At 43.5% G+C, this 11,616-nt stretch overlaps 1 protein-coding gene across 1 annotated transcript in view; it reads left to right on the forward strand.

Annotated features, from left to right (window-relative positions):
• CMTM8 (CKLF like MARVEL transmembrane domain containing 8) overlaps window positions 1–11,616 on the forward strand; it is a 91,169-nt gene that overhangs the window by 14,888 nt on the left and 64,665 nt on the right. The window lies entirely within an intron of this gene.

The raw sequence follows: 11,616 nt of genomic DNA on the forward strand, positions 1-11,616 counted from the left end.
AAACTGTGAGCTTTATAGTATTTAAGTCAAAGGCTTGTTTTACTAGGCTTCAAACCCACTTTTCTGGGGGAATTAGGTTCTCACTTCCTTTTTTTTTTTTTTTAATTTCCTTTTAAGTAACCAAATTAAAGAAAAAATCTCCCTGAATGCTTTTGGAATTTTCTCCCCTTCCTTAGAAATCATATGCTTTACCACTATGAATCCAGAAGGGCATTTTAAAATTCATCTTTCCCAGTACTCGTTGGGCCCTTTATAACTAATATTCAAATCTGTCTTCAGTGCAGGGAAATTCCTTGTATTTCCTGCATCTTTTTTTTTTCTGTTTTTTCTTTCAAAAAATAATCTTCATTCAAAAGAAGTTCTAGAAGAGATTAAACTGTCTTCAGTATCTCCTAACTTTTCTTTTATACTTTCCGTTTCTTTGTTCTTTTGCAGAATTCCAGGACAATAACACTTCCAGCCCAAATTCAGGTGGTTTTCAGTTGAGTATGTTCTGCTCTTCAGCCCAACTGCTGAATTTTTATTTTGGCTTTGATAGTTTTTTTTTTTTTTTTTTCCGGTACGCGGGCTTCTTACTGTTGTGGCCTCCCCCGTTGCGGAGCACAGGCTCCGGACGCACAGGTTCAGCGGCCATGGCTCATGGGCCCAGCCACTCCGTGGCATGTGGGATCTTCCCGGACCGGGGCACGAACCCGAGTCCCCTGCATCGGCAGGCGGACTCTCAACCACTGCGCCACCAGGGAAGCCTGGCTTTGATAGTTTTAATTCCCAACATTTTGTCATTCTTTTACTTTGTAGTCTGATTGCTTTTTTACTGAACCACTTTAAGACTCGGGTATACAGTTGACCCTTGAACAACACAGGTTTGAATTGCCTGGTTCCATTTACAGGTGGGTTATTTTCAATAGCAAATACTGCAGTATCACATGATCCGAGGTTGGCTGACTATAAGTTATACTCGGATTTTCAACCGCAGAGGTTCAGAGGTGGTCCTAACCCCTGTGTTGTTCAGAGGTCAATCGTATTTAAGCTTCTCTTAGTTTACAAAGGGACCACTTCTGCTTGTTGAGTCTGTTGCTTCTGTACGGCTGTTTTCCTCAGTCATTTGGTGATTCATGATTGTCGATTTGTAATTGTAGATGAGATGGTTGGAGACTGTTTGCTCAGCTTAAGTGAGAATCCCTGTGCCCCCAGCAGCGAATGCAGGTTTTCACCACATGACCTGCATCTAGTGTCTTTTTCTCAGAGGAAAGGAATTATTAATGGGGTAGAAGGGGCACTGGGGGCAGTGTGGCTGCTCAGGCTTTGTTATGAGGTGTCCACATAGCTTGTTGAAGCATCTGGAAGTCTTGAAGCTTTATCTTGGAGACTGTTTCCAGAAGTAACTGCTAGAGGGGATGTGGAGAGAATGACTGACAGCTCTCTAAGTATTTAAATTTAGTCCTTATCAGATTACCCTTGGCTCATTCCTTTTCCCACTTCTGCTGTTACCTTTAATCTTTGAATTTTTCTGAGCATCTGCTTGGAAATTTCCCTTTTTGATGGTCCTCTGTTTTCCTCTCCAGGGCTGAAGACTGGAAAGCCCATTGCTTACCCTTAGTTTGTTCCCACATGCCTCCCAGGAATCCCTCATGGCTACAGATTGCTGCTGTTGCTCTTTGCAGCTTCTCAGCACTACTGTGTATTTTAAAATTATTTGCATGTATGTGGTGTTTTTTGTTTTTGGTCATTTCAGTGGAATTTGGGAAGGATGGAGAGATAAACATACAGGTCTAGTCAGCTGCCTTGAGAGAGAAGTTCTGCTATTTTGTTATTCATATAAAGGCATTTTTTATGTATATAGAGTATTGACCTCCTTTCTGTGTTGCAGACATTTTTTCTAGCTTTTCATGCCTTGACTTTATTTACACAATGTAAAGCTTATCTTTAAATTTATCAGTCATGTTTTTTCCTCATGTCTGGTTCATTAGAAAATTCTACTTCTCTAACAAAACTAAATATAATTAATTATACATTAATTTTTAACCTGTGTTTTTCTTATAGTACTTTTTAATGTTTAACCTTAATTATTTTAGCTGAAGGTAGAAAGTTGGGCTCTAACTTTGCTTTTAGGTATTTTCTCGGTCGTCCCAATATGATATAATGATAATCTATAAATCTATTTTTCATTCAGTCATCTGGGTTGCTCTCTTTTTTCATTTATTTGGTTCTTGTATCGACTTGGGCTCAATTCTGTACTTTCTAGTCTATTCCAGTCTTTGTTCCCAAGTTTTAAAATCTGTCATTCTAGGATACATTTTACCATCTGATAACGTAAACCACCCCAGCCATAAGTTTTAGAATTTTTTAAAGAGTCATTCACTGCTGTGTCCCCTCTCCTCTGTCAAATTATCTTGGCTTTTGATTGGGCTATTATGTAATACATAGATTAATTTTTGGAAAAGGGATTTATACTACTTTATAGTTCCTAAGAAGAAGACTCCTCAGCTGTTCCCTTGTCTTCTGTTACATCTTCTTATTGATTCTTAAGCTCCTCAAGGTCTTTTCCAGTCTATAATGCTGTGAGTTTTACAGTGTAAATTAATAATGCTTATCTTATTTATTCAGTCATCAAATATGTGTTGAATAGTTATTGTGTTCCAGAAGCTTTGTCTAGCATTTAAAATATAGTGGTATAGCACCTTTTTTTTTTTTTTTTTTTTTTGCGTTTTGCAGACCTCTCACTGTTGTGGCCTCTCCCGTTGCGGAGCACAGGCTCTGGACACGCAGGCCCAGTGGCCATGGCTCACGGGCCCAGCCGCTCTGCGGCATGTGGGATCTTCCCGGACCGGGGCACAAACCCGTGTCCCCTGCATCGGCAGGCGGACTCTCAACCACTGCACCACCAGGGAAGCCCGCACCTTTCTATTTTTATTTAAAGGAATGATCAATGATAGGATGTAAGACATGAAAAGAAAAATATGCTTAGGATGATATCGAAGGGTAGTTTTTTAAAAATCCTCAAATTTTCAAATTTGAGCAGAAACTCAAGAGGCATTTATTCCTTGCTGGCCTTTGGTCTTTTATTCATCTCAAGGACTTAAATCTGAAATTTAACACATGCAGAATACAATTTGTTTCCTTTTTTTTGCTAAGATTTATGGCTAGAGTTATTCCCAGGAAGGTAGTAGTACTTTTCCTTAAATGAGCATTTTACCATTCATTTTCATTTAAAAGTAAATGAATTTCCATGTTTATTATCTCACTTGATATGAAGCCAGCCCCAGGTTTTGGGGAATCCCTTCTTTCATTCCCATTTCTAGTTGAGCCATGATTTGAGGAAACAGTTCTCAAATTATATGTGAATGAGTCAACCACACCTTTGTGGGATGCAAGGTGAAACAGTTCCATTGGTTGCTTCTCCCTCTTCCATACCTACCCATGAGATTCATGGTAACCAGCCCAGTGGAATCTCCCTTCTGCGGGAACGTACTATATGCACTGTCTCGGTCAAGGTTCAGTTGCAGACGACAGCATCCACTTTAGCTCGTGGGAGCATCAGGAGACTTATTATAAATCACTAGATGGCTTCCAAGGTTTTTGGTAGAGCTGGGGGAGCAGGCTCTAGGCTGAGCTTCCAGCAACACCTCCCAGTGTAACACCACAGAACTGGCCTATCCTAGGAAGGCAGGGAAGCAGGATCTCCTCATTGCTGCTGGATCTTGGACCTCCATTGTGACACACGGCCCCACGTGCCCCCTGACTTATGTGTCAACACTCTGAAGCTAGGGATGGGACACTGGGGTTTCAGTTATGGCTGCCACCGAAAAACAAACGCTGCCTCGGCTGCGTCTGCCAGTGGGAATGCAGAAGCTGCTGAATCCTGTCTTCTGGCCCCACGATGTGGTCTTTGGCTTCTAAATCCTGCATGGGTGTGTCTGCCAGAGCTGCAGCGGTCTGGCTTTCCAGCATCTCGTGAGAGTAAGCAACGCTGAGAGGGGAGGGGAGGGGAGTGGAGCTGAGTGGCTCCACGCGCAGTGCTTGCTACAGCCACCTTCACTGGATTCTACCAGGGTCACTGTGTTGGAGGTGGAAGACCTCCTGTGATTTATCACACTTCTAGAACATTCTAAGGACTTGCCCTTTTTCCATTTAGGTGTGCATTTTCTTTTCTTTTTTTTTCTTTTTTTGGACATGCGGCTTGCGGGATCTTTGTTCCCCGACCAGGGATTGAACCTGTCCGTTCCGCCAGAGAATTCCCTCTAGATGTGCGTTTGATTTCTAGCTCTGTGACCTTGCATGACCAACCTAAGATTTCTTAAACTTCCATTTATAATAATGAGAAGGGTGATGATGACTTCACAGGTTAGCAGATGAAGTGAGCTAAAATATACGTAAGCCCTGTCTCAGATGGAAATATTAGTTTATTTCTTGGGTAAATGTAGGTTCATTTCTTCCCTCAGTAGGTCCAGACTCTGTAGATTAATCCTCCTTGAACAGGGCTGCGTTTAGAATGAGTGGCCAAATCTTAGTTTCTTGTGAGTTCTCATGCACCCAGCAATGAGCATGAATATAGAATTTAGCCTCTGTGGTGTGTAGTGGGGTTAGGGTTAGGATTAGAATTTTAACTAAAGAAAGCTTAAAAGTTACATTGAGAACCACAAAGACCTGCTTATTTTAACTTTCAACACAATTAGTTCATTTAGACTGTGAAAGATTAGTAGAGTGATCTAGCCACAATTATGAGTGATGCCAGGTTTGTAGGTGCAGTGGAAAGATTTCATCTATTTGTGTTCCTGTGTAGACTTTACTCAGAGAAGGTCTAAAAAGCCACGGGGCGGGTCCGTTTTCCAAAGGTCTGAGTTTAATGTGGTGTTTTGGAAAACGTGCGAGGCATTGACCTTGCTTCTTCTCTTGCCTCCCCCTTTCCTTCATCTATCCCACATCTAATTATCAGAAGTGCCACTTTCTGGGGGAAAAATAATTCAGAGGAGAAAGACATGTTTATCGTTGATTTATAACCTGCCTTGTTTCCAGAAAGGACTTGAGGCAGGACAAAAATCTTTGAATTGAGGTTTTTAAAGGATGCAACAAGAAATCTATATCAGTCATGGATTGGTAGGCATCAAAGATCACTTTAGAAAAAGAAACACTTTATCTGAAGCACTAAACTTTGAACAGACTCGAAGGGACATTCTTGAATAAGATTCTTGGAGGCACAAAGCCACTGTGTTGCCCGACACCGTGTGCGGCCGTTGAGGGGAGAAGGTATGGAAGATTTGTCAGCCAGTCTTCCTTCAGCGTTAGGTTTACTTCAGGGGGAACAAAGTCTGTGTGCTTTGAGGCCCTGCCTTTCTTCGGATTTCACAGGCCCAGAAGTTTCTTTAGAGATGGATGTTTGAGGAGATCTAAAGTAGCTGTATTTAATATTCTCCTAGCTTATAGTTTGGAAGTCATGGCTAAGGTTCCTTTAACTGTGACATGAATCTTGAGCGGTTTTCCTTTTCATTCACATTTCAAATCATGAGCTGATGTTCACACTGCCCTGGGAGGCAAACGTTGGATTTTTTAACTTCCCTTTATGTGATCAGGTTGATTTAGCGACAGGTGCAAGACCAGAGCTCAGGTTAACTAGGCCACTCGTTAAGATCAGGCTGGCTTAAATGCCAGCTGTGGAACGAAGCTCGGGTGGGAGTTGGCGCTCGCATTTCCCAGCTCCCGAGGCACTTAAAAAAGGTGGAGCCACAGTCTTTTCATGGCTGACATATAATTGAGAAGTGGGGAGGTGTGTCCTCTGCAGACTTTATCATGCCCCCAGAACTAAGATTCCTTCAAACTTTTTTGTGTGAAATAACATACATCACTAAACCCATATATAATTTAAAGAATAATAAAACAAGTAATCATATGCTATCCACTCAGTGTAAGAAATAGAACATGACCTTATCTTAGAGGCTCCTGGTGTGCCCTGCCCACTTCCCCAGAGGTAACCCACCGTCCTGGCTTTGTATTCTGTAAAGTTCATGGTCCGGCCATTCTTTAGCCTTGACTTATTTTGACCGTTAACAGAATATAGTATCACGTGATATTTTCTTCTACGACTTGCTACTTTCATTCATCACTCAGCATCTTCCACGTTGCTACATGTGTATTCACTCGCTTTCCAAGTTGTAGTCCATTATATCAATGTACTGTCATCTGCCTCTTCTGTGTTGGTGGCTGCCTGGACTGCCATGTTTTAGATGGATTAAATTCTCTTTTTTGTGTTTCTCTTTTTTTTTTCCTTTCTCCTGTTTGTTTGGAAGTTATGCTGTGTCTGTTAGTTAGGTAGATTCTCTACCTATTGCAACAAGCAGGCTTAGTCTGTCATCCAGGTTAAAATGAATCCGTATTTTCCCCTTTTTCTTACACAGAAACAGAGACCTTGGAACTCTAACTCAGATGACGTCCCTCACAATTTAAAATATGGTTTAGCCATTTAGTTCTGTCCTCTTTTCTACCTACAAGATAGGCATGACACTTGTTGTATGTAATCAACAATTTAGTTTTATCCACAGCCCACGTGGTTGCCTGACATCTTTGCTCACTGTTCCTTCTTCCATCTCAGACCTCCCATCTGTTTTTGTTTTTCTGAAAATCTTTTTCTTCCTCATTCTTGAAAGATTATTAGGCCAAATTCCAAACTGACGGTCATTTTTGTCTCAGTCCATTGAAGGTATTGTTATTTTGTCTTACTGGTTTCCATGGTTGCTGTCAGAGTTGGCAGTCAAAGCGTAATTCATCATTCCTTTTTTTTTTTAAATGAATTTATTTATTTATTTTTGGCTGCGTTGGGTCTTCGTTGCTGCATGTGGGCTTTTCTCTAGCTGCGGCGAGCAGGGGCTACTCTTTGTTGTGGTGCGCAAGCTTCTCATTGCGGTGGCTTCTTTTGTTGCGGAGCACGGGATCTAGGCATGCGGGCTTCAGTACTTGTGGCACGTGGCCTCAGTAGTTGTGGCTCGTGGGCTCTAGAGCATAGGCTCCGTAGCTGTGGCACACGCACTTAGTTGCTCCGTGGCATGTGGGATCTTCCCGGACCAGGGCTCGAACCCGTGTTCCCTGCATTGGCAGGCGGATTCTTAACCACTGCGCCACCAGGGAAGTCCCCATCATTCCTTTTTAACTGAACTGCTTTTGCTTTTAAACTTGTCTTTGTATGTACAGCAATCTCATTATAATAGGTCAAGCTGAGGATTTCTTTTTATATATCTTTGGGTTTAATTGGGATTCGTGAATCCAGTGATTGATCTTTCAACAATATTGGAAAACCCTCAGCCATTATCTCTTGAAATGTTGAAAGTATTGCCTTTCTCATTTTATTTCATCTCCTTCTGAAACTCTAACTAAATATGTGTTAGATCCTCAGACTCTATCTGCCATGTCTTTTATTTATTTATTTTTTTTTTCTGGCCACACTGCGAGGCTTGTGGGATTTCAGTTCCCTGACCAGGGATTGAACTCAGGCCCTCGGCGGTGAGAGTGCCGAGTCCTAACCCAGGACCACCAGGGAATTCCTTGCCATGTCTTTTAAATTAATAATTTCCAACTCTGTGTTCTGATATACATATGTATCAATGTTATTGCTGTATCTTCCATTTTAATAATTCTTTCTTTAGTTTAATTCATATACTCAAATTTTAATTTCAATTCTCTTGCGTTTCTAGAAATTCTTTACCTTTTTCCTATCTACTATGCCTATCACAGTCTTCACAGACTCGGACCCAACCCAAAGGAGAGACTGCATATGGCTCTAAATTGAAAGGCAGATTTTCCCCCTCTACCATTGCCAAGGGTATTGGTGAAATGGCTCAGAACCTCAGTATCCCTGTAGATGGAGCCTAAAGGCCCCCTGCCAGTGTTCTCTTGGTCTCCTGCCTCCTCCCGCATCTCCCCTGCCCTTCGTTGTTGCCCGTCTCCCGTGTCCATGAGAAGCCCACCCGCCCAAGTGCTGGGTTTTGGGCACTGACCAGTGATGGGGGCTGGAGCTTGGCCAGTGCAAACTGACCTCTGCCTCCATTCTAGTGTTCTTGTGTCACCCTTCCTTCCTGGCTTAGTCGCCCTCCTCGACTCCAAATCCGTCTGCCTCTGTTATGCATCTTAATCCGGTGAGGGCGCCACAGAACAAGGGTTCTGCAGCAAGCTAGGAACCAGCTCCCCAGAGGGCAGATGGCTCTATAAATAGGAACTACTTCTTCTATAACGTGATTGGTTTTGTTTTGTTCGTTGTGCTCCTTGAGCAACAGTAATGCCCTGGTATTTCTCCTGTCGTTACATCGGCTCGCGAGGATGTCACGTGGTCTGCACCTGTCTGAGCACCTTGATGGGCGTCATCGCCTCTGGGCAGTGAGAGGAGTTGCCTCTGGTTAACCGTGGACCTTTGCGTGGGTGATTCCCCTGCATTCCTGGGCAGAAGGAGGGCTCAACTGAAGTTGCGTCACCAGGAGATTACTTTTTAGAAGGATCACTTGGGGCCCTGCCCGGTGCCGATACCACTCAGTTGGTGGATGAGCAGTGGATGTCATACCTTCTAGGTCTTCTGCCACCTCCCGCTCCTTCTCCAGGGAGCTGTCTGTCTGGGTGAACCTGTTCGGTGAGGCTCCCAGCCCTTCCATAAGAAACTGAGGGATGCCTTTCTCACCACCTATTTTTTTTGCACAAATGGGTGACATCTCCAGACACTGCTGTCAATCCCTGTCTCATGAGAAATTGTTTAATCTTGAAAAGAAGGGGGAAGGGAGAGAAAGAAAGGGAAGCGTTCACCCTGGCAGAGGCCACTGGTATCCAGGGAGGCCCTGCATGGTGGGCTGCAGGCGGGTCAGACCCCATGGCTGCTGCTGCTGCTCTGGGGCTTGGACAGCTGGTGCTCTGGAGGCGGAGTTGCCCTGAGGCCTGTACTGAGTGATAAGAGCTTGTACGAACTCTCTTGTGTGGCCCAAACATTCAGAACTCTGAATGTCTTGTCACTATTGTCACCCTAAATTGTTATTTATTCTAATGACAAGTCTTTGTTTCAGAGAAGCCCGTGGAACAGAAATGAGCCTGTATAGTGTTGAAAATCAGAATTCATTGCCAATATGTAAAAATCAGCTATTTTAAGAAAATTTAGATTTCCCAGGACTTCCCTGGTGATCCAGTGGTTAGGACTCTGCGCTTCCACTGCAGGGGGCACGGGTTTGATCCCTGGTCGGAGCACTAAGATCCCGCATGCCACACAGCAGCATGGCCAAAAGAAAAAGAAAGAAAAAAGGAAAAGAAAATCTAGATTTCCCTGTTCTCTTGGAAAATTGGATCAAGGCACAACCTGGGGCCTACAGTCCCTCATGGCAGTCATCCTCTGGAACCAAAAGGTGGCTGGCCTCTAAGAGTACTGGTTAAATGCATGTTTGACTGTTGTGACAAAGACCAAGATATGGAGCTTAAACCAGGCAGGAATGTGTTATTCTTGCATTCAGCAGCCAAAAGGCTAGTTTCCCAGAGCAGATAGGACGGCTCCAAGGTGCCAGGGATCCAGCTGCTTCTGTCTTGTTTTCTCTCTGCCCTGAACAGTGGGTTCATCTGTGGTCCCAGATCCTACTTTGTTTCCCACCGTCACGTCTGCACCAGGCTCCAGTAGGAGGGCAAAGTGGAGGCTGCACCCCTTCAAGACCCAACCTGGAAGTTGCATGTGTCATTTCTTCTCTGTTGGCATGTCCCGTTGGTTTAGCCACATCTGGCTGCAGCTAAGGCTGGGGAAATGTGGTTTCTGTCTCTATGGCCGTGTGAATAACTAAAACCCATTTCTTCATAAAGAGAGAAGGTGAGAGTGGGTCCTGTTTTATGCCACTGCAGGCCCTGCGTTCACCTCGATGCAGCCCTCCACCCCATCCAGATTGCTCACAGCTGAGCCCAAGAGTCATAGCTGTTCATTGCCTTATACGTCATGGGTTTCACTCATTTTGTTACCTGCTTGGTCCCAGTAGACATTTGAGGTTGCTTGCTCAGCTGTACCCTGATCATATCTTTCAACACACCTTCAGGCTTTTATACTTCCGTTACCTCTGTTTAGAGTTCCTTCCCTCCCTTTCAGGCCTGGCAAACTCCTTCTCAGGATAACTCAGCCCCTTCTTCCTTTCCCAAGTTGAGTTCTCTCTGCTTTGTCCCATCCTAATACACAAACTGCTAATTCTACACGATACCTGTTACTTACCTTTATATCCTCGATGCCTGGCAAAGCACCTAGTGCATAACAGGGTAATGATCAGTACCATTTATTGAGTGTTTACTCAGAGAAAGACACTTCGTAGAACTTGTATAAACATTTTTAATGTACCACAATGAAATAGCATGTTAATCGTGGCCTTTCTAGTTGGAGATGATGGAAACTTGACCCAAACTGACTTGAACAACAGCAGAAAGGAGAAGCGCTTATTGGTTCATGTATCTGAGAAATGGAGGTATGGGTTTAGCTTCAGGTATGGCTGGACCTAGGAGCACAAATGATAGCAGAACTCAGTCTTTCTCCATCTCTTGGCCATGCTTTTCTCTGTGTAGAATTTGTTCTCAGGAAGGCTTTCTCTACATGATGACAAAGATGCCACCCACAGTTCAGTATTATTTTTATAGTTACGGATTCCAGGGAAAAAAAAAGAACATGAATCTTTTTCTTCATAGTGGTAACCAAGTGCTGGAGGAGGTCTCGCATTGGCCTACCTTAAGTCGTATGGCCATTCCTGGTCCAGTCAGTATGGACAAGGAGATAGAACACACTGGCCACACCTGGGTCATCTGTCTACTTCTGGTACCAGGAGATGGAGTCATCCCCTCTCAAATTACATTGCAGAAAAGGTAGCTCTCCAAGGAGAGAGAAAACAGGCAAAAGCATGAGCCCACTATATCTGGAACTACCCTTATCCCATTTCACAGCTGAGGCTAAAAGAAGTTGTGGGGATCTGAGATCACAACCAGGAAGTGGCAGAAGTGGGATTCACACCAGGTCTTTCTGACTCCAAATGGTGGGTGCTTAGTTCACTGCACCCAACTGTTTGGAGAGTGAATGACCCTGGAACTCCTGTCTTTGTTTGGGGAAAACTGAGGTTTGATGCCTTTATGTATGACTGTCAGAATATGGAATTATCTAGTATCCCCACCACGGGAGGATTTTGTGTAGAAGTACACATGTAGCTATAAGCTCTGCTTTCCCTGGAATACATCTGGTGGCTATACCTGAAAACACTTTCCTTGGCTAGCAAAGAACTCATTTTACATTAATGGAAGTAGGAGGAGTCAGGTAGCTGGATTCTTCTCTTGGAACATTTTGGTTACTTTAGCACATGCATTCCCAACGGAGGCAATATTATCTGCAAGGGAGCGAAAACTGGTTCCCAGTGGGGGGGAACAAAAAAAAATCTTACTCTTTTCATGTATAAGTGCATATATACGTATAGTACACAAATAGATATATGGTTTATCTGTGGTATTTTAAAAAATAGTTTTATTTAGGTATAATTTACATACCATAAAATTCACCTGTTTTGGGCTTCCCTGGTGGCACAATGGTTGAGAGTCCGCCTGCCGATGCAGGGGACATGGGTTTGTGCCCCGGTCTGGGAAGATCCCACA

The sequence above is a fragment of the Aethalodelphis obliquidens genome, unplaced genomic scaffold (assembly GCF_003676395.1).
Source record: "Aethalodelphis obliquidens isolate GAN/ISIS:26980383/991018 unplaced genomic scaffold, ASM367639v1 scaffold62, whole genome shotgun sequence".
Classification (NCBI taxonomy): Eukaryota; Metazoa; Chordata; class Mammalia; order Artiodactyla; family Delphinidae; genus Aethalodelphis; species Aethalodelphis obliquidens.